The sequence below is a fragment of the Mauremys mutica genome, chromosome 7, assembly GCF_020497125.1.
Source record: "Mauremys mutica isolate MM-2020 ecotype Southern chromosome 7, ASM2049712v1, whole genome shotgun sequence".
Taxonomy (NCBI): Eukaryota; Metazoa; Chordata; order Testudines; family Geoemydidae; genus Mauremys; species Mauremys mutica.
This window is the reverse complement of record NC_059078.1, coordinates 102,085,022-102,105,443: the sequence shown is the minus strand read 5'-3', so window position 1 is coordinate 102,105,443 and position 20,422 is coordinate 102,085,022. Positions and strand designations below refer to the sequence as shown.

Below are 20,422 nucleotides of genomic sequence, written 5' to 3'. Positions count from 1 at the left end.
ACAGATTAAAACACAGAGGTACTATTGTTAGTACAGTAGGTATGGAAAGTAAAACTTAAGGTTCAGAACTCCCCCCTTCCCTTGCTCCCCAAAAGTGTTAAGAGAATTATTAATACGTCTGCCCTGTGCCACTCTCAGCTCAAACCATGGTGAGTAAGACCCACCAGGGATGAGGGAAACAAGGAAGGAATTGCTCAGTGGCATAAAACTGAGTATAGAATACTGGCACTGTTTTCCACAGGTGGTGGTGGTGGTTTTAGCTGATATCTCACTCCCTGAGGATAACAAAGGTGGAGAGAGCATGGCTGTTATTGGAGTCTGAAAGTTGCCCAGGCCCATATGCCGCTATCCTGTTTACCGCAATGGTGCCTGTCGAAGTTCAGTGACTGGTGTGGGAAAGCGTCCTACTGAAGAGGAAGAAATAAGGCAGACATCCCTAGAAAACTTCAGGAGAGGATTGCAGTGTACCTGCATGGAAGTTTCATCGAGATCTCTCAGGAGGATTCAAGGGACTCCATATGGCCCCCCGGCCCCCGCCTAACTCTAGAGGGGAATGAAAAGCACCTAGCAAGTCTACCTCTTTGTTGTACTGCTACCTTTTGTAGTACCAGTAAATTAATGAAAAGTCAATAGCTGTGTCCTGCTAAGTTGGGGCTACCATAACTGTAATGGGAAACTTTATTTATACGCTTATCCAAGGTTCCTTCCACTGCACCAGGCTCACTCGTGCTCAACTGCTAAGACTGGCTAGACTGCGGTGGAGTCAAAAACAGGTCCTGGCTCACAGTACAGCTAGACTACCCCACCAGGTGCCGGTCACCCATAGAACTACTACTAGTGTTTCTCATTCACCTGCTCCTCCTTGCTGTTCACCTCAGGGGCTTGTGACTTGAGCCCCTTAGAGGTATCCATGGTAGATGCAGAGTGGTGGTGAGATCTCTGCCAAGTATGGCATGTAGTTCTCTGTAAAAGTGGCAGGTTTGCAGCTTGGCAGCAGGTCGATTGTTGGCCTCCCTGGCCTTCTGGTATGTCTGCCACAGTTCCTTAGCTTTCACATAACACTACTGCTGGTTCCTGTTGTACCCCTCCTCTTGCATCCCCCAAGCAATCTGTTTGTAGATGTTGATGTTTCCATGGCTGGCTCAGAGCTGTGTCTGTACAGCTTCTTCTCCCAACAGGCCCAGGAGGTCCAATATCTCCTGTCTACTACAGGCAGGAGTATATCTGGAAAGTGTAGACGGCATGGTCAACTAGGCAGTCATGCACAACAACAGAGAGCAGATAGAGGTGTACTCACCAAGCTGGACAACCAGGAAAAGGCATTTAAAAAACTCACAGGGATTTTGAAGGGGCTTGGGGGAGGGCGGGCTTCTGGTAAGCATGACCCCTGGGCAGTGGAGTTAACAATTTTGACCAGAGCGGTTAGTTTTGGGCAGTGTGAGGTGACTGCTGTTCGGCTCAACAGAGGTAATGCAGTGTCTAAGCTCACCCTGCATCGACTTCCATACATCACCCCGTGGCTCAGTGCTGCTCAGGGAGATGGTGTGACTATGTCCGTGTAATTGGCACTCACACCAGTGGGAGACAAATTTAAGTGCAGACTTATGCACTAGGTCAATGCAAGGTGGCTTATGGTAACCTAACGTTGTAGTGTAGGCTGGCCTTAGATTGTAATCTCTTCAGGGCAGGAACCACTTCTTTGTGCTTGTCGACATGGGGACACTCAGGAAAGTGAAGGATGCTCTAAATGGCTTTAATGCACTTTAAATTATGTACATTGACTTCACACCTTTAGCTGATTCTCTGTAACTTTCTACTTGGGATCACTCAGAACACAGCCTGTTACACATCTGTAAAGCAGTCCCTTAGGTGCTACCACAGTAGAAATAATTAAAATAAACAAATAAATTTTGGACTAGAAATTCTCAACAATTTTCTTTTAAGTCAAATAAAGACACATCATTACTATTTGGTTAACTTGGAGAAACTAAAAGTACATTTCATATCTTCCCACTAGCTGCTCTGCTCAGCAGAGGCTGAATTTGTAACACTTATTACTACAGCACAATTTAATAAGAAATAGATCATACAGCAGAGGGTAAAACTATGTGTCCAGCATACATTACCTGCTAACAATCAATACACTGTTATTGGGTGCATCATGTAGTAGACACCAAATACCAGCGACTATAGTCTGACTTTATATGAACTGAAATACAGTCAATGGCAGTTGTGTGTTCTACATAGGATTTGAGGCAGAGATAAAGTATGACTGAGCCAAACAAACAACTGAATACAAAACCACAAACAATCATTTAAGCCAGCCTGGGACATGAATAATCCTGCCACAAAGAATTGTGAAGGCAATAATTAATGAATTACCTAGTGTTTGTTCCTTCAATTTATAGACATCTTGTCACAGCCATTGATTTGAAGACAAAGACCTGAAACTGTAAGTCCTTTGAAGGCGCCTCTGTATGAGCAAACAGGTTTGATTATTTAGAATCTGTGTGTGTGCATGGTGAGCAGTATGCCACAAAATCAGCTGACAGTACAGTACTCTCCTTAAATTCTGCAGGTACATTGTTTTCAGAAACATCCCTCTCCATATCAGCTCTCAACGATTGAAGTTAAAGAAAACAAAGATGCAGTTAGTAAGTACCAACCAACTTTGTATAAGAAGGAAATAGTACAATATTTTCTAAGTACGTATGACTTTGAAATAAATAGCGGGAAAGGGAACATAGTGCAAAAATACAGGATTTACACTAACATGTAAAAGCAGCAAAGAATCCTGTGGCACCTTATAGACTAACAGACGTTTTGCAGCATGAGCTTTCGTGGGTGAATACCCACTTCTTCAGATGCAAGAAGGATACATGGTTACCTATCATGTCCTTTTCAGTGCACGGGTCTAATTTGCAAATAAAGGGAAGTGATTTTCAATGTAATATGTTAATGACTATGTAAATGGTTAAGATCTTTAAAAGAATAGAGCTCTGTAATATGTACACAATGGAAAGATGGTGCTATTTAGATAAGCACACCTTGACCTTTAGAGCTGTTGGAGATAGCTATGTGAACAAGAGAGCTTTTGTCTGCTAGATACAGCACTGGGCCTCTGCCAGGCTTGCCAGATCTGTGCAAGGATCTCTGTTGATCAAAGCCTTGTAACAGGAATTTCGGCTAAGTTAATATAGTGCCTCCCCTTCAGAGTCTGTCATTTAAATTCCAACCGTGGCTATTCTGCCTCTTCCCCATGCTGCAGTCCTAGGGAGTTTGCAATATGTGTTTGAATGTCTGTCAAAATACAGATTAAATACAAAAGTAAATCTTCCAGGCTCTACAGGTTCCTTTCCAAAGGCTCTCCTGCTTCCAGCAGTTTCAGACTGTAACAGTGGGGATGTTTCTGACTCTAAAATAATAATTTGACTGATGGATTAGACAGTCTTTGGACTGTACCCCAACAAGTGGGCTCTTCTCCACAAATTCCACACCGCTAAGAAATCTCAGTCAGCCAAGGAAAGAATTTTATATTGTTGTAGTCCAAATTAATGGGGCTCTAATTGGCTGATCATATGACTTTTGTCAGGTAGGGATAGAGACACTACATGCTAAATATGTTAGCCCTTTCATTTTCAATTAAACTCTAATGGGGTAGACTGGCATTTCTTATGAATACACTGAGCAGTCACAGAGCCACCCACCATGCCAGTCCTTTGGGGTTTATTCAGCAGATCAGATCATGCACATGTTCAGGGCAAGTAGTGGGAGTGAATGGCGGTGTGATGAAACAGAGAAACTGCCTGCCAGTACAGCAGGGGTTAAAGAGAGCCTTTGGGCCTAGTAGCCCCACCCCATCATACCTGCAGCCAATGCCAGGCCTGGATTGGGGAGAAAAGGAGAGAGCCTAACACACTTGAGGACTGACCAGCAAAGAGGCAGGAGCTAGCTGCCTCCCTCCTTAGCCAAGGGAGACTGTGGAGCAGACCTAGGAGCCTCTAGCAACTGGGGGGGGGGGGGATCGATCTAAGATATGAAACTTCAGCTATGAGAATAGTGTAGCTGAAGTTGACGTATCTTAGATCGACTTAGAATCACTTACTTCGTGTCCTCACGGTGTGGGATCGATGGCCGCCGCTCCCGTCGACTTTGCTTCCGCCTCTCCCCGAGCTGGAGCAGCAGTCGACGGGAGAGCGATCAGGGATTGATTTATCGCGTCTACGCTACACACGATAGATTGATCGCTACCCGCCGATCCAGTGGGTAGTGTAGATGAACCCTAAGTGACTGAAGCCCAGAGACATTGCGGTGTTCGGCCTCACTAAACTTACAGGTGCCCTGCTCAAAGGAGCCTGGGACAGCGGCAGGGCTCCTTGCAAGGTCCACAAGAGAGCACTACTAGAGATAAGCCACCATAGCCACTTGGCCTATACCCCAAACTGAAGGGAGAGTGGTAGGATGTAGCCTAGGGCAGTGGATTTAGACTCCGTAATGGGAGGACTCCCTGTTCAGGGGTTGACTAACACAGGGCCCTGGGCTGGGACCCGGTGGAGAGGGAGGGCCCAGGTCCCCCTACCCCACCACCTAAAAGACTGAGGCACCTCAACCATGGAAGTAAGTCAGGTGCCCCAACCACTTGGCTACCTGACTCTCCAAGCAATGTTACAGGCAGTGAAAGATATCTATCTCTTTGTTTGCTTTTTTGGTTTCCTTTTTAAAAATTATTTGTTTGGTTTTACATTATAGGTTTGTTTTCACATTCTTTTTGGGACATGTACTGTAGTTAAATCTTATCAGATACTGTATCTATATCATTAAAGGAAGTGATGTGTGACATTCAAAAGGATTAGAGGCTCATGTAAGCACCCCTACATTTGCAAATTTATCCATCCTATCCAGATTTCTTGCATCTTCAAAATTAGCCTGGAAATCTCACAATTACTGGCTTTCCCAGAAGACTTATGGCAGTGGTGGGCAACCTGTGGCCCATCAGGGTAATCTGATTGTGGGCCATAAGACATTGTGCTGATGTTGACCATTTGCAAGCGTGGCTCCCATTGGCTGCGGTTCACCATTCCCGGCCAATGGGAGCTGCAGGAAGCAGCAGCCAGCACATCCCTGCGGCCTGCCATTGACTTATGGCATGTCTTGCAGTATATGTCTGAACTGACTGGGAAACAGGAACAAAGTTCTTCATGGTATTTGATATTCCTAATGCTGTCTAAAATTAGAAAGTACCAAAAAGATGGTAACCCAACTTTACAAACCTCCAGCTAGTCATTGCCAGCATGAGAAAAACATTGACAAGTAGGGACAAGCTTCCAGGATAATATAACAAAAGGTACCAGAGCTGGTAGTAACACCAGCAGCCTTCAGAGCAGGATGCAAAGAGGACATCTGAGAACATCCTGCGTACTAGTCCCTACCCTTACAGTTAAAGCCCGAGGACCTGGTGCTGGTGATCAGTAACAGCTTGGACCATGTGGAGAAAGTGGACAATGGTTGTTACTGTCTGTGGCTGCTTATAGTCCGGGGTCTCATTAGTGGAAGGAGACCCAGCCCTATGTTGCTGCTGGTGCTTTCAACTCCTTGAAAGGGCCAAGGAAAGCTGTTGCCCTTAGGCTTCCCTGTTGACCAGGGTCCAAGTTTGTGCTGCTAGAAGCTTTAGTGGGAAGGGCTAGACACGGGGTGAAAGTAATATTAAATACTTACTGGTACGGGGGCCCAGCTCCAGGCCCCCAGAAGGGGTGGGGCTGGGGGTCAGCTTCCCCCAGCCAGCCCATCCGCGCTGCCTGGCCCATGCCACCTGGGGCTCCAGCGGTGATTTAAAAGGGCCCGGGGGTCCAGCCACTGCTGTGGAAGGAATGGCCAGGAGCCCTGGGCCCTTTTAAATCGCCAGCCCTGGGGAAGCTCCTCCTTTTGCCCCCTCCACCCCCATCAGAGGTTTAATGGTGGCTGGGTATAGGCCAGTACCGGCTTCTTACTGGTATACCATACCGGCCCATAGCAGCCCGCTTTCACCCCTGGCTAGTGGTGTCTCTGGCTGCGTTTCACATGTGTGTATATTTTATGTTTTACATTTCAAAAAGTAAACAAATGTTTAGTTACATATTTAACAACTAAAAATAAAACACTCCACTTCAACCAGGAATAGCACCACAGCCACCAGTATGTGTCATGCAGCTGAGTTACCTTTGCTGTTGGAAACTTAACTCTTGATTACTTGTTTAATATTGTAACTGTGACCTTCATGGTAACGTAGTTTATTGTTTTTTATTGTAAAGGACAGTGCATGCGACATGATGGAATACTAAGTTAATGAGCTCTCATATCATGAAAGGGTGGTTCAGGCTAAGTGCCCATTAGAAGTACTGGGGGATAAAGATCCAAGGAAGGAAAATCTATTTCATACTAGCCAGCTGGAACCTGTTATGAAGGGTGTCTATTGGAGCAAGCTTGGGACATGAATACAGACACCTGGCAGATAGATTCGGGCTTATGATCTTAAACTACACAGGAGTTTCTGGGATACAGAGTGTAGACAAGATTCAGATGGTAGAGATTTCTTGCTCTTAAATACTCAGCAGGGCAAACACTTATGTTGATTTATGAATGAGAAGAAATTTATTTCACTGAATCCGGGAATTTTATCCACTGTTGCATGTCTGCTATGAATCTAGCCCCTGATGCTGCAGATAGCAGTTCACTCTTACCAAACATTCCTTACAGTGGATTACCTTACAGAACATATTGATAGGAGAATCTTGGAAGGTTCGGTTTGTACTCTGAAACTGATTAGATAAACAAGATGGATGAGGTCATATATTTTATTGGATCAACTTCTGCTGGTGAGAGATTCAAGCTTTTGAGCTTACACAGAAGTTGGTCTGATAAAAGATATTACCTCATCCACCTTGTCACTCTAATATCCTGGGACCAACACGACTACAACAACACTGCATGAAATGCATTAGACATTATTAAGACTGAGTGCATTAGAGAAGACAAAATCTCTTGAAAGTTTAGTATTTCATATTAGGAAACCATTAGCTTTACATAGGAAAGGGGAGAGTGACTATGAATTAAATGATCAACTGAGTGTTTAATTTGAATCCTTGCAAATGTTAAAATAACGGAAACACATACACGAGAGCAGAGGGAGACAGACACACAGGAGGAGCTGAATGTTGCAACAGAAATCTGGAACGTTTCTCAGTGTTTGAATATTACCATTGGATTGTGGGAAGAATAGAAATTGTACCTGGGCAGGAGACAACTCTTAAATTATAGTCTCTAACTTTAGAACAGGCTAGCTGGAGGAAATAAAGTGTTTCTTTATGTCCAGTTTAAGTTATTGTCTGATAGTGGGAAATGAATAGTGGGTTATTGGAAAGGAGAAAAGGTGAACTCCCGCCATTACTGTCATTAGTTTGAAAACTGATGGACAAGAAGAAAAAAGGCTTCTTTTCATGTTGAAATTTTACCCTTTAATGTATAATATACTGTAAATTCAATTAAATCCATAGTGCAAAATAGCATATGAACAATCAAGATGAGTTATTACATGATTAGCAGTTGCAGAAGTAGACATGGATTGCATAACCTGTTTCCAAAAGTGTGCATGCATCATCTTATATCTGAGCATGGCTTCTGCCACAGGCTCATTTCCTGTCTGAAAGCAAAATAAAAGCTTCTAAAGATGCAAAGGGAAATTACAAAAATGAGGCAAATGGCTTTATATAATGTAGCATGTCATTCTAAAGGCAGGGAAAGTGCTCAGCTCTGGAGTTAAAGTCACTTTTCTCCTGGGATGTCAGAATATTAAAGCTATGTCTGAGAAATGTCAGACAAGCCACTGAATTCAAGAGAAACTAAAAATCTTCCTCTCCCTCCCTTCCCTACACCAGTTGCTGGTTCCATTTTTCCAGGTTCACAAACCTTCATACTATCTTTGTCATCTCTCTCATACCATACATCCCGACTCTTGCTACGTCCTATGGAAGAAGTAGTAATAATATTGCTTTTAAAAGATTTCCTCTCCAGCTCACATGCTAAAATCTAAAGCCTTCCGCTTTGGTCAGCCCTTGTTTGCTGCATTTTCTGTGTTCCCCTTCTCCAGATGACCCAAACTGCTGCTCCAGCCATATTGCCCCTGAGTCCTTTCATAGGTCTTCTGTCATGTTTTACTGCATCAAGTTCAAGCACCCTGCTCACCTTCAGGTTTCTACACCACTCCAACAAGTGCTCTCACATGTCCCATGAAGATACCTGGTATTGATCTCTCATGCCCATCTTCCTCTTGTGTTTTTGTTCCAAGCAAATAGTGTTTTTTGATGACCAGAGGAGTCTGGGGGTCAGTCTGGAGTTGCCTTGCTGCATCTGTGGATACATCTAGACAGCCAGTGGCAGCCTGCAGCGGGACTCTGAACCTAGACCCACAGACTTGGGCTCACACTACCATGCTAAAAATAGCTGTGTAGACTGCATTCTTAAGTTGTGGCTTAGGCTGCAGCTTGGGGTCTGCAGCCCCCCCTCCTCCCACAGGCTCATAGCCCAAGCTACAGCCTGAGCCACCGTATACCCAGCTATTTTTGGCACTCTACTGTGAGCCCCAGAAGTCCAAGTCTGTCGACCTGGGCTTGGCGAATCATTGCTGTGAGCTGCATAGACATACCCTGTGTGGCCTTGAGCAAGTCACTTACCTTCAGCTTCCTCATCAGTAAAATGGAGAGCATACTTTACCTTTGCAAAGTACTCTGCGGCCATGAGGTAAAAGGCACTATAGAAGTGCCAAGTATTATTGCATTATCCTGTGTATGTTGTTGGTCTGAAGTTACTTGGGACAGGGTCTATGTTATCTGTGTGTCTGCAAAGATGCCATCCACACCTGGCTCCCTATAACCAGTAACAAATACTGTACTTGTACTGTCCTCTAGCTCACAGACTAACAAAATACAACTTGTGTTGCTGTGCAATCACACAAATCTTTACCTGGCCTGGACGGATTTGGAAGGGATGGCAGACTTCATTACAGTTCCTGAACTATATAGAATTTTTGCCTGATGTGACAGACAAGCATCTAAAAGCATTCGGAAAGTGAAGCTTCCAACTCATTCTTTTCTGCCCTTTCAGAACTCTTTCTTTACAGCTCTATAGGAATCTGTTTCAAAGTAGTTTGTGGGCAGCTAGTCACACAAAAGGCAGGAGCTTGATCATGGCATTTAAGTGTAATTCCCTGCAGTTTGCTTCCACTTGACTCTCAAGAGCATGTGGTGAAATGAGAAAGTTCTCCTGAAATCGAAGCAGCAAAGGGCTGTTTTAAGCCTCCATTTTTCAAGAGTCTAAATGTAGTGATGTTGGAGGCAGAAAATATCCTCCTGTTAAATCACTAACCTAATAATTACCAAGGATGTATGACTGAAGGAAAGAGAAGCAATTTGACTTTACAGAAGAGTACGGCAGTAAGCTTTGCACCAGCTTCATTGTGTTACCAGTCTCATCCATAAATAAAATGCAATGATGCAGAGAAGCTTTGCATAAAATATAAAAATATTCTACATTTAAAAGATAGAGTGTATTATTCAAACAGATCCATGCAGGTGGTAAGAGGTAAATCATTCAACAAGATAGTAACAAAATATAGGTAACTAAATAGTTTTAAAACATCTAATTCTAAGCTGCCCATTTCACTGAAGACTAAAGTTAATCAAGTTTCTATACTTACACAAAAGTCTCTATCTACAAATGCTAATAAACTTTTGTCTTCAGCATAGGGGCTCCATTCAATAACAAAACATGGACTTTGTTGCTGTGTCACTAGCTAAACTTCAGCAGGCTGGTGTGATTTGGTAGCTATCTACTCCTTTTGCTTGTTGAACTCTCACTTAGGATTTTAGCTAAATTTCCTACCATGCAGTCTCAAACTAGCATGCCCTCAGTGTTCATAGCAGGAAGGTTGCCTAGAACAATATTGCTGGTAGTACTAAACTGAGTGTGTTCAGTAGAGCCAAAATTGTTGCTGAAGAGACAGGAATTAACCCAAAAGAATGTGAAATGAGAAACAAGATGGAAGATGTTTGTATGGTAAACTCAGATCAATAGAGAAAGAAGACACCTTAAGATGCTTTACATAAAACAAATCATAGAATCATAGAATATCAGGATTGGAAGAGACCTCAGGAGGTCATCTAATCCAACTCCCTGCTCAAAGCAGGACCAATCCCCTACTAAATCATCCCAGCCAGGGCTTTGTCAAGCCTGACCTTAAAAACCTCTAAGGATGGAGATTCCACCACCTCCCTAGGTAACCCATTCCAGTGCTTCACCATCCTCCTAGTGAAAAATCCTAGTTAAAAAGTTTTTCCTAATATCCAACCTAAACCTCCCCCACTGCAACTTGAGACCATTACTCCTTGTTCTGTCATCTGCTATCACTGACAAGTCTAGATCCATCTTCTTTCGAACCCCCTTTCAGGTAGTTGAAAGCAGATATCAAATCCCCCTTCATTCTCCTCTTCTGCAGACTAAATAATCCCAGTTCCCTCAGCCTCTCCTCATAAGTCATGTGCTCCAGCCCCCTAATCATTTTTGTTGCCCTCCGCTGGACTCTTTCCAATTTTTCCACATACTCCTTGTAGTGTCGTGCCCAAAACTGGACACAGTACTCCAGATGAGGCCTCACCAATGTTGAATAGAGGGGAATGATCACGTCCCTCGATCCGCTGGCAATGTCCCTACTTATACAGCCAAAAATGCTGTTAGCCTTCTTGGCAACAAGGACACACTGTAGACTCATATCCAGCTTCTCATCCACTGTAACCCCTAGGTCCTTTTCTGCAGAACTGCTGCCTAGCCATTCAGTCCCTAGTCTGTAGCAGTGCACGGGATTCTTCCGTCCTAAGTGCAGGACTCTGCACTTGTCCTTGTTGAACCTCATCATATTTCTTTTGGCCCAATCCTCTAATTTGTCTAGGTCCCTCTGTATGCTATCCCTACCCTCTAGCGTATGTACCACTCCTCCCAGTTTAGTGTCATCTGCAAACTTGCTGAGGGTGCAGTCCACGCCATCCTCCAGATCATTAATGAAGATATTGAACAAAACCAGCCCCAGGACTGACCCTTGGGACGCTCCGCTTGATACTGGCTGCCAACTAGACATGGAGCCATTGATCGCTACCCGTTGAGCCCGACGATCTAGCCAGCTTTCTATCCACCTTATAGGCTTAAATGTATACTAAGCCTATATATTTCTGTGAAGCATGTGTGTCTGGGACTAGAGACAAGGTTCTGTGGCGAATGGTACTATATACATTACAACAGGCTCATCACCATTATATGGTGTGTCCCAGTCTATGAAATAGTTTGGTAGTGTGTGCTGGGAGCTGCTTGTCATCCAGGCATGAGTCAAGCTGACACAAATGCTTCAGAGTAGATGGGATAATTAAAAGCAAGACTCTGTGGGAGCATAAGGGACTATGTACCAGATTCTCAAAGATATTTAGGTTCCAAATTTCCATTGAAATCAATAGGAGTTAGGTGCCTAAAAACCACCAAGATCTAGCCCTACAGTCCTGCCATATACCTACCGCTCTCCTCGAGCCATCTTTACATGTTGTTTAAAAAATCAAACAATGTTACCTGTTTTTTGAGAAAATCATATCTTATAAAAAGCTTTTTTTGGTCATTAAAGATATAGTCACATGAGTCTTTTTTTGGAATATTGAGAAATACATAATCAAACATTAAAGCATTTCACAGGAAGAGTGATGAACTATTTTAAATCTAAAGCTGCTTCCCTTGCATAGATCATTTTTAGTAGAGGACAAACTCATGTGTTGTGTGATTTCATGTGTCTGTGGGAGCAACATGACAGATGGTTGTAATTTTCAGATCACTATAGCGTTGATTAAAAAGGAGTGAAAGTAATTTTTACATTCATGTGGCCTACATGATTATACAGAAAACAGTTCTGATGAACTTTCACTGAGAAGTTCAAAAAAGAACTAAAAATATAAATTTCTGCATGTTCATAAAATATAGACGTTAGTAAAGATCTTTTTTTATTTATAATGACAGACTTTGGTTTTGACTAAGTTGGGACAAGCCTGCCTCAGCTAAGTGCTCATTAAAATAAAAGCCCTCTTACCACATGAAAAGATTGGCTTCATGCACTAGAAAGGTAACAGCCACTTTGCTGTTCCTGAGTTTAATACGTTGCTGAATGAAGAACTGAATGATCTCAAAGACCTAGGAAGTGGAACTACTAATTATCAGCCTTCAAAGACACATGGATGAGCTATATTGGAGCATTTTGGCAATACAACCACAATTGCAATGTTCAATGTGCCTGTAAACCTCTCACATCCACGCACACAACTTCTGTCAGCAGTGCACACAACACTCACACCACCTTTCTGATTACATTAGCTTAAGCAAATCTCACTAGCATTGCATCCTGTTCCAGGTCACTCTGCACATTTGCAATGACAGGCTGAACAGAAAATGCATGTGTTGCAGCTACAGGTTTGCTTAGTCTTCCCAACATAATCCTATAATGGTCCTGTCCACCCTTCAGTAACAACTTTGACAGCCCAGAGCATTGCCTCTTTCTTCTGTCAAACCACTCATCTCCCAATTACCCTATTTCCCTCCACTCTCCCACCCCAGCCCGTGGAACAGAAATGAAGTACACCAAAATAATGCAAAAGGTAACTTTATTCAAACTACTTCTGTAGTAAAATATTAAAGATGAGTAAGGGGAGCAGAATTAGGCCTTAAGGAATTTTCTTACCATCTGTGAGACCATAATCAGATAGTAAGACATTAATACCACCCCTCAGTTTGTATAGTTCTGCTTCAGACCTTTAGAATTCTGAGCTACAGTGATGGCTTTTTAGTGACAGTTTTTCATTGTAGTTTCATGGGATCCTGGACCATCAATTTTTGTAGACTGAGCATTTAATTTGCACTGTGAAAAAGAAAAGGGCATCTCTAGTACTGTGCCATCTCAGTGCTTCCAAAGCTGTCAGTATCATCTGAAGAGTCTCTGAAACTTGTTCACTGGAAACTATAATTAAGCTATCTAGGTTTGTTAGAAGGCCAACCCCAGCTGGTGGCCTAGTTCCAATTTAAGTTACATAAAGAAACACAAAATGTGCATCATGCTGCAACAGGATGAGCAGTTTTGAAAGCTGCAGCTTATGAAACCAGACACGCACATCTCAACTGTGACGATGCATTACAGATTTCTAGCTCTGAGAAATCCCAATGGCTCCTACAAATGAAATGTGTGTAAGCACTGTAATACCATTTAATGATGCAGCAAATCTAAATGGCCATACAGTGAGTTGGCTCTGTTATCTGGAACATATGCATCCTTTCAGAAAGATTCACTTTCACAAAAATGTATTTTGTTGAAATAATAACACCCACCAGAAATAAATATGATAGATTGATCTGATTTCCTTATGGTCACTGGGAAATGATCATGAACCATCCACTCAAGGGTAGAAATAATCACCAGGATTCCTAAAGCACACCCCTCAAAAAAGAGAAGTTGATGGCAAGGCACAGGAAGAAGACAAGCTCTTTGTTTCTATTGCCCAGGATAGCTCAAAGTAAACTTACCAATGAATGCATTTTCCTGATGATTTTCATGTTACTTTGTATAGCTGTGTTTGACTGTGTTTCAGAAAGCAAGAGCATTTATGACAATGGGAAGATCTTCTATGTTGACAATGTATGCCCATTATTGTTTCCCATTCATACTCACTTTTTAAAAATAACCACTTCCTTCACTTTCTTACAAGCCAAAGTAATGTACCACAAGAGGGCTCAAAATTCTGTGTCAGACCAGAGAAGTTGTTTATTTTCAGAGTCCGCTGAAATGAAGTAATTGTTCAAGTTAATGTATGGATTTTAAAAAGTGCTCTCTACAATACATTCGTTGAAAATATTCTTCAGAGAAATAGCTCAATCTTATATGAAGGGAAAATAGTCCTGTGGATAACACACTGGACTCAGACTCGGCATACATTTCTGGCTGTGTCACAGACATTCCCTGTAATTTTGGGTAAGTCATTTAATCTTGCAGTGCCTCAGTCTCCCATGTGTAAAATGGGAGCAATATGTCCTTTTTCTCTCATTGAGTGAAATCGTGGCCCCACTGAAGTCAGTGGGGGCTCTGTCAATGACATAAATGGAGCATTTCTATTTAGACTGTAAACTCTTCAGTGTGTGCGCGTGTGTGAGAGAGAGAGAGAGAGAGAGAGTACAGCGCCGTGCACAATGAGGTGCCAATCCTGAGTGCTACCACTATAAAGATAATAAAAATAATAGCTGAAGCCTGAACACTTTAAATATCAAGCTTGCTTCTTCCTAGATCAAGGGTTCAAAACAGTGTGAACCATATTTTAACAAAGTTATTGTCTCCTGGATCCCTCCCCTCATAATCACATGACATTCCTGTGGCAACTCCAGCAATTGCACACACTTGAAAAAGCAATGTTGAGATGGTAGTGTGTATTTTTAGCTGTCTTTAATGCAATAGTTGCTTTTGTACTTTTGAAAAAAATTAATCACACTATCAGATTGCCTTTTTGCTTCATCTCTCTTGACATCTGTTCAGGTTGATAACGGATGTCGTAGAGAAATGTCCTCTGATCTTTAACAGTTGTGAAATCTTCCATTCTATTATCTTGCTCTTTCTCATTTACACGATGACAGCATTCTGATGTTTATATACTGCCATACATTAGAGAAAACATAACTGAGTGTTCTGGATTTTTCAGATTCTTTCTATGAAATGCCACATAGTTCAAAATACATTTTTTACATATTTTACACAGCACATAAATGCAGATTTCTTATAAAATGTATTCAGCATATACAATCCACTGCTACACTGCACAGTGAATTTGATGTGCTGCATAGTGAATTTTTTCAATTCACTTACTGAAAAAAACTGGACTCTGAAGAATATTAATAAACTGCTGAATCAGATATACCACTTACTGAACTACAATAGATATTTTACCAACTGTGCTATGATATATACTGTTATACATAGCACCCTTGGTGTGCATTGTGATTTACAGACAGAATAATAAATAAAGACTGAGCTCCCTGCCCAGAAGCGTTTACAGTATGGTTAGAGAAGCTGTGAAATTCATCACCTAGTAAATCAGTTTCCATAAGCCCCCTATTTAGATACTGGAGATATTTTTCCTGGTGAATAAGATATATCTTTTAGTGAACCAGAAAGATTACATGCTGAATCGGAAATGTCATCAGCTACTTCAGATAATGAGTGACTCGGTTTCAGTATATTGTTTTGCCATCACTGTGTGTAACATCAAAAAGTTCTGACCCTACAAAGTAAACACACATTGTTCTGAACACTGCAGGAAGAAAGACAAGACATCTTGAATGTGCTTTATCTAGGCTACAACTATATTAAGAATAGGGTGACCAGACAGCAAATGTGAAAAATCGGGATTGGGGTGAGGGGTAATAGGAGCCTATATAAGAAAAAGACCCAAAAAATCAGGACTGTCCCTATAAAATCGGGACATCTGGTCACCCCAATTAAGAAATATCTGGGAATAATTCACCAGTAACTCACCAGGCAGATAATCCTTCCCACTGTAATATATTCCACTGGATGGAGAACTACTGTGAGCCCTGCCCCCGGCCTCCCTCCACCTGTTAATCCAGTTGCAGCACCATCACTGGGACTTCTCTGCTCTCCCTCTTCTGAGTGTTACGAAGGCTGTACGGGGAGGGGCTGTCTCCATGCTGTACCAGTCATTAAGAGCCCCAGCCCCATTTCCCACCTTCTTTAGGTGATGCCTTCTCCTAATCCACTTCCAATTCTGATTTTTCAGGGAACTGGGACCCTTTGTTGATTGATTACCTGCACTGAGTACCTGCTTAACATGGATTTTACACTCTAACATACCCTGGGCTTCTGAGAGGAAGGTGAAGAAAACCCCATCTGACCCAGGCAAAGTTAGGAGTGAGGAGAAAATTCCTTCTGAGTCCCAAAAAGGTGACTAGCATGATGTCTGAATTTTGAGTTGAATGGCACCTCGTAACCATCTGTCATATGCAGCCTTTAAGGGGTAGGGTGGGAACCCTACCAGAAGGTTGGGGTTTTTTTGTTTTGTTTTTTCAGTACTGATAAATTTATTTGACTTCCAAAATATATTTCAGACTCCTAAGATCCCATCTGGTCATGTGCAAACCTGGCACTATGGGAGTTATTGGTGCTGTACAAGATATATAAAAGTACATAGAATAACTGACACCTAGTCCTAACAAAAGTCTTGACCAACACTCCCCCACCCCGACCCAAACAATGAAAAACAAAAACCCTACCCCCCAAGCAGAGTTTTTACCCCAAAAGAGAAGTTCCAGAAACTCCACGCATTCCACTAGGGACCTTGCTTTTGATTTTATATGGAAGACACTCATACTACAATGATGGGCAGCAGTACAAACCCTCAGACACATAGATGCCAATTTTTGTGACGCTCCATGTGTGATATTCAATGAGATAAATCTTCATATTTACATATAACGCTAAACTTCATCTTAAAAACAAACTGTAGGTTTACTGTTGGTGAAAGGCATTGGCTAGACGCTTTGGTGCATGAAGGCTCGATGTTTATCTAAGAGGCAGTAGGACAAGTTTTCCTCACACACTGCCTTGCCATCAAGCTATGATTTAGGGCAGGGGAACTTATTCTAGGACAACAGGGGCAGTTCACTTTTCAGGCCCAGGCATTTCTTAGTCTCTGTGCTGAGTCAGCCACTTAGTGCAAAGTGTGGCAGTGGGTTTGTGAAAGAGAGCTGGAACTGAGACCCATCCAAGCTCATCTCATCAGCAGGGGTTCAACCCAGGCCCTCCAGATCCACATTCTTCTGCTGCTGCTTGAGCTAGACAGTGAGAGTGAGAGACTGGGAATCTTGCATTGTCTGCAAGGGTTGTGGTAGATACGCAGTCGGGCCTGGGGAAGCCACCACTAACCTTTTTCAGACCATGTCCACCCACTTAGGGTATGTCTACGCTTTGAGCTAGGGGTGTGATTCCCAGATAGAGGAGACAATCCTGTGCTAGCTCTGACTGTGCTAACGAGCTAAAAATAAAGTGTAGACAGGGCTGGCTCCAGGCACCAGCTTAGCAAGGAGCAGCCAAGGGGAAGGGGCAGCATGTCGGGCTCTTCGGCGGCAATTTGGCGGTGGGTCCCTCGGTCCCTCTTGGAGGGAAGGACCTGCCTCCGAATTGCCGCCGAAGAAGAAAGCAGTGTGGGGGAAAAAAAAAGTGATCGAGGCTTCCCCCCCGCCGCTTGGGGTGGCAAAAACCCTGGAGCCGGCCCTGAGTGTAGATGTGGCAATGCAAGTGATGGGAGGGACTAGCCAGCCTGAATACATTCCTAGCATCTTGGATGCATACACTTGAGTTGCTAGTGCTGCTGCAGAATAACAGGTTCATGGATCTGGACTGGAGGTCCTCAGGGGTGCACTATGCTATCGAGCTACTGGTCTGGTTCTTCCTTGCACCCGTCTGTGTTCCTTCTGCTTGCATATTCAGAAAGAGAAGATCAGGCTGTTAGTAAACATCTGAGCGTGTGATTGATAATTATTAGATGCCTATATATTGCATGGAGTATATTAAGAACTAGCTTTAAAATGCACCATTGCAAAGATCTCAGCATCTCAGCAATTATGAGCATCAAGCCCACGGACTGGTAGTAGCATTTTTACTACTGTCACATAGTAAATATGAGGCTTTGACTGTACAGAGTTGTGTACAGGAACTGAGGGCAGGGTCAGTGTCCTGTGACGATCACATTTTGTTGAGTCACAATGATAGCAATCTTTTAATTTCCAGTAATGTTGCAACACATTCCACCAAATGTTGTTTAAGGCCTTATGCTCTGCTGTTCAGTACTGTGTTCCTCTGTACTAAGAACTCTCCATTGTAATTTTCCACTGCCAAATGCCATTCTGTTTAGAAAAGGCTTCAGTTCAAATAGGGGAAAGGATTAAAGCAGGGAAGGGAAAATATTTCAACGAGAAATGTATTGTTAAAACATAACTAAATGTTACTCTGTGAACTAGATGTACTAAGCAACATTTACAAGTCTTTGGACAGTGGTGCTCAGTTTAGAGTACCTTTCACAGCTTCTATACTGTGGTACATAAAGCTCTGGAAAGCATTCTGCCCTCAGGCATGATTCCAAAATGTTGAAAATTTCAAAAGTAAAGTATTTTTAAGAATGGCTTTCCATGCTCTGTACAAATGGAGCTCTGGAACTGATAGTCTGTCTCTGCCAGTGCAAAGATCTAGTCCCCAAATAAGTAAGGAAGCGTATATCCAGTACTTAATTTGTAATGAAAGACGTGCCAGGGCTCAAATGAATAAATAAATTGCTCATTTTCTTTACATTCATAACTGAGGCAGGTAAGCCCACAGGTGCTGGGGCTATGAACTGCGAAGCCTAGAGGTGCTGGGGCTCGGCTCTGGCAAGTCCTGGCACAAATTAAGCACTGCATACAGCATATTCTAGTTATTTTACACTGCGTGAACAATCCTGCCTTAAAGTGCAATATACAGTATATGTAGAATCAGGCCCCAAATAAATAGGAAAGCGGTATCCTTCCCAATATTACACTTTCCTACACATACTTTGTGCTGGTTGGCTTGTTCCCCACCCCAACCCCATTGCTGAAGTTGTTCAGAACAGGAACCTGTGTCCTTTCTTTTCTTTTTTTTTTAGTTGTAACAATTAATAGTCATGGCACCACATTTTTACAGGTAATAAATATAGCTAATGATCATGGTATTTATTATATCATATTTTTGGTGCTTAGAGTTTTACAGACAGTAAAGAAATAAAGTCCCTGCCCAAGAGAGACCATTGTAAAAGGAACAGAAGTTCTAAACATCCTCACTGAATATAGGAGCTGAATTTGGCTTCCTTCCAGACAGTGAGTTAAAGGCAACAGCTCTGCTAGCTTACCCAGAAGAGGGAGCCTCCTATACATACATATGAGCAGATCTAATTCCATCCAGGAGAGGCCCATATCCCAAATGAGTACAGTGCATACTGTTGTAGCATTACTCATCAGCTAAATGGTCTGCAGTAGCTTTGTTGTAAAACCCTCTTTTAAAAGCCCCATATGAGTTTGTCATAACATTCTCTGCATGCTGTACCTAGAAGATGTCATAGTGTTTATTCTAATGTGAGCAAGTTTGGGGGGTTTATTCTTGTTTTTTGCTTTTCCTGGGGAGGAGCGGATGAGGTTTTTAATATGTTAAAAAATTAAAAGGAAAAGAGAGTAATCAAACCCCATTAGGCTACTTTTGATTTAGCTACACAAAAAATGTATCTAATCTGAAGGTTGTTTTTCACTCCTGTGACTAAGAACTGATGTGGCAGGTCATTAGTCCATGATTGGAACATTAATCTTCTTGCCTATGCTACACATAGGAACATAGCAGTTGTCAGACTACATCAGACCAGTGGTCAATCTAGTCCAATCTTCTCTTTAGGGTGACCAGGAACAGATGCTTCAGAGCAAGGCGCAAAAAACTCCCTGTAGTGGAGAAATAAGAAAAGATAAATTTGTCACTGTTTAAAAGAAGATATTACACATGCTCAGAAAATTCTATCAGAAATCTTATCTTTCTCAAATTTCTGTGATTCTATTTAGGAGGCATTGAGGATACAAGTGGCTCCCAAGGGTCTACAGAGCTCAGGACATCGGATCCTAGGTGGATGATATGAAAAACAGGCTGATGTAAGCCTATCTGAGCAACAGAGAGAACTTGGTTTGCTTAGGGGAATTCTAAGGGTGGAGGGAAGGGAACAGATTTACTGTGGTATAACCCGATTTTTCCACCTCTATTATCCCACCTCATCACTTTGAAAATAGTTGGACTGATATAAATACCTCACCATTTCTGCTTTCTAAAAATAGAATGTTTCTAGTATTTGTTTTTAAAAATGTGAATGTTTCCAATTGTAAACTGCTCCCCCACATCTAAAGTATCATAAAGTGGGAGAAAAGAATGACATATAAAAGTGGGGAGAAAATCCACTCCTCTCCTAAAGACATAACGACAGAGTGCAAGTAAGTGGAAGAAGAACAGCAAAAATGGGAAATGACTCCAGTTCTAATTCTGAAAGCCAGATCGTTTTCCAAAGGCTGGCAAAACTGGACAACAAGCAGATCAGATATTTTACAACCACCCGATCTTGCTTCAGCTCTCAAATACATGGATCTACCTAGCAATTTTTAAAAATCGTTGTTTATTATTTGGAGTACCAAGGGCATGCATGATGCTGTACAGAATATAAAGTAAGATACGGTCTCTGTCTCAAGAAATTTACAATCTAAGGGCCAAATTCTG

General features: G+C 42.3%; 1 long non-coding RNA gene across 2 annotated transcripts in view; it reads left to right on the top strand.

Moving 5' to 3' along the window:
* Positions 1 to 19,805, top strand: part of LOC123373684 — a 36,131-nt gene extending 16,326 nt beyond the window's left edge. Inside the window, exons 1-4 of one of the 2 annotated variants that reach the window (XR_006580830.1) lie at positions 2,411 to 2,452; positions 2,579 to 2,654; positions 15,888 to 16,051; positions 19,723 to 19,805. This is a non-coding gene — a long non-coding RNA (uncharacterized LOC123373684). Of the gene's footprint in view, positions 1 to 2,410; positions 2,453 to 2,578; positions 2,655 to 15,887; positions 16,052 to 19,722 lie in introns of those variants that run through there. The other variant, XR_006580829.1, reaches the window with a different exon arrangement.
* Positions 19,806 to 20,422: the final 617 nt, after the last annotated feature.